This window comes from Bos indicus x Bos taurus, chromosome 1 (genome assembly GCF_003369695.1).
Source record: "Bos indicus x Bos taurus breed Angus x Brahman F1 hybrid chromosome 1, Bos_hybrid_MaternalHap_v2.0, whole genome shotgun sequence".
NCBI classification, from domain to species: domain Eukaryota; kingdom Metazoa; phylum Chordata; class Mammalia; order Artiodactyla; family Bovidae; genus Bos; species Bos indicus x Bos taurus.
Window position 1 is genome coordinate 143,205,823 of NC_040076.1, and position 3,405 is coordinate 143,209,227.

Consider the following 3,405-nt stretch of genomic DNA (forward strand, 5'->3'; position numbering starts at 1 on the left):
GAGGCTTGGTCGCTCAGAGCTTTTGTGTAATAAAGTTTTATTAAAGTATAAAAGGGATAGAGAAAGCTTCTGACATAGACATCAAAAGGGGGCAGAAAGAGTGCCCGCCTGCTAGTCTTTAGCTGGATGTTATATAGTTACTGAAAGTGAAAGTGAAGTCTCTCAGTCGTGTCCGACTCTTTGCAACCCCATGGACTGTAGCCTATCAGGCTCCTCCGTCCATGGGATTTTCCAGGCAAGAGTGCTGGAGTGGATTGCCATTTACTTCTCCAGGGGATCTTCCTGACCCAGGAATCGAACCTGAGTCTCCCGCATGCAGGCAGATGCTTTACCGTCTGAGCCACCTAGCAGTCTGTTTATGAAAGAAAGAAATGTCTCAAAACTCAGAGAATGGCACCAGGCCCCTCATCCACACGATGCATTTTCAGATAATCTTGGCACCAAGTGAGTCATCTCAGGCCATAAAAGGATTGACTGGAATCTTTAAGAAAGCAGATTACTATACAAATAGTTTCGTTTACATAGATTAGGAGAACAATGTATGAAGATAACATACTGGTTTGTCAAGTCAGTTCTGAGCCTAAATTTGAGCTCTCGGGCAGAACTGACTTGAAGACAGAGTCTAGGGTAAATGTATAGTACATTAGCATAGCTTAAGACAAACATTTCCATAGGAAAATGTGTTGGTTAGCTCAAGATTTGAGAAAAGTTAAGTTCACGTGGAACCAGGTGTCATTATGGCAACACAGTGTTTTAAGAGAAACCTCTTTTTAAATTTGTATAGAGAAGGGGATAAAATATAACACTAGTTTGTTTCCTCCTGCCACTTAAGAGAGAGGAGAAAAAAATTTCTGACACTTGCAGCCTATTTCCTCTGTTTGGAGACCCCTGGCCTTCTTGCCTGTTACTCTCTCAGGAGTAAGTGGGGAGTGGGGCATAAGGGGAAAGTGGGGAAAACCTCTAGGCCAGCCAGGTATGACTAAATCAAACTCCCTATGAATATGCAGTGGAGGTGACAAATAGACTCAAAGGATTAGATCTAGTAAAGATTGTGACTGAAGAACTACGTACAGAGGTCCATAATATTGTACAGGAGGAAGCGAACAAAACCATCCCAGAGAAAAAGAAATGTGTTAGGTAGTTCGAATAGGAAACAGGAGTCCAAAATGGTGGTGGCTAAAAGACAAGGAAGGGAAAAGCCCACAAAATAGGACAAAGGAAGGTCCGAGGACTGGAGTGAGGACCTCAGGTAGAACAAACAGCACTCCTGGCTAGCCCAATTTACATAGGACAGGCCCAGGGAGGGTGAGGAAAAACATATAAAAAGAGGAGCCAAAGGGCCAGGTCTGTCTTTTTTTCCCACGGGCACACTCTGTCTTTATGTCTCTCTCTCTTCGTGTCTTTGGGTTGGCATGCCCTCACCCCTTGAGGATGTATTTTCTTGCTATTTTCTAAATAAAACTGAGCTGTAACACGGAGCTGTAACACTGATCTGTCTAAGAGCTATAATAAGGTCTGTTTGAGACCCGAGAGCTATAACACTATCTATCCAAGAGCTGTGAGGTGCCAGGGGTTTTAATGTCCCTCGCTTCAAATTTTTGTTGAGACAAGACAGAACCGAGGAGACTACATTTGCCTGACATCTATGGTGCCGTGACTCGGATTTAACCTGGCTGAAACAACCTCGGTGCGGCCCCACAATGAGGAGGCCAAGCACAACAGGAGCCCAACTCTGTGAAGCTCCCACAGTAGAAGCAGAACACCAAGAAAACCCAGCTCAGGGGAAGTGACAAGAAGCCCAGTGTGCTAGGAACCGGGACAGCGAAAAACGAACTCAGCAGAAAGCTCACGCGGCTCAGTCTCAGATTCCAGAAGACCTCCGGTTAAGATAGGAGGTCCTTGCTCCCATGACTGGAGGGACATATGCCTAACGAAATCTTAATTCCTTCACAATCTTTTGTTTCTTGTTTCCTCAAACCCCCCGGGAACAGGCGGGCAGCAGTGGGTGCAATTGAGGGACTCTGGAGAGGCTACTCCTCAGTGTGTCCCGAAGGCTCCACTATCTGCTGAGCCCCAGTAGCTGTTGCCCAAGCCAGTGGGGGTTCTTCTGTCCTTAATCTTCTTTGTGCCAAGGATCAAGACAATGAAAACTGTGAGCACAGGTCAGGTATTTAGCAGATTTTCATAGCAGGCTGTGAAGGGGATTCCTTGGCATGTTTTTCCTACTGCTTTTTCCTCCTGTCCTTCAGCTGTCTCTCCCGGGCCTCGAGCCTGACCAAAACCCATGAAGCTCAGGCTCTGATGTCTCATTGCAAAAATTCAGTGAGAGACAAAGCGATAGGTAAGAGGTGGATTTGTTAGGATTCAGAGAGAAACACACTCTGCAGGGTATGGGCATTTGCAGAGGGCAAGGGCTCTCAGGCCAAGGAATGAGGCCTGGCTAGGTTTTGTGAGCAGGGTGAATTCATATGCTAATGAGAGGATCATCCCAACCATTGGGGAATCACCCACTCCTCTGTCTTTTGACCCTGCCTTGGAGCTGTCCTGCCACCTCTGGGTGTGTCTTTTGGCTTACAGATTGGGGATTAATGTTTCCTTGAATTTGACTTGTCATCTTGGACCCAACTGATTTTATTTGGTTTACGTTATGCTGTGCTAAATTCTTCAACAGATGGGAATTCCAGACCACCTGACATTCCTCTTGAGAAACCTGTATGCAGGTCAGGAAACAACAGTTAGAACTGGACATGGAACAACAGACTGGTTCCAAATAGGAAAAGGAGTACGTCAAGGTTGTATATTGTCACTCTGCTTATTTAACTTCTATGCAGAGTACATCATGAGAAACACCGGGCTGGAGGAAGCACAAGCTGGAATCAAGATTGCCAGGAGAAATATCAGTAATCTCAGATATGCAGATGACACCACCCTTATGGCAGAAAGTGAAGAGGAACTAAAAAGCCTCTTGATGAAAGTGAAAGAGGAGAGTGAAAAAGTTGGCTTAAAGCTCAACAGTCAGAAGATGAAGATCATGGCATCTCGTCCCATCACTTCATGGGAAATAGATGGGGAAACAGTGGAAACAGTGTCAGACTTTATTTTTTGGGGCTCCAAAATCACTGCAGATGGTGACTGCAGCCATGAAATTAAAAGATGCTTACTCCTTGGAAGGAAAGTTATGACCAACCTAGATAGCATATTCAAAAACAGAGACATTACTTTGCCAACAAAGGTTCGTCTAGTCAAGGCTATGGTTTTTCCTGTGGTCATGTATGGATGTGAGAGTTGGACTGTGAAGAAAGCTGAGTGCCAAAGAATTGATGCTTTTGAACTGTGGTATTGGAGAAGACTCCTGAGAGTCCCCTGGACAGCATGGAGATCCAACCAGTCCATTCTGAAGGAGAT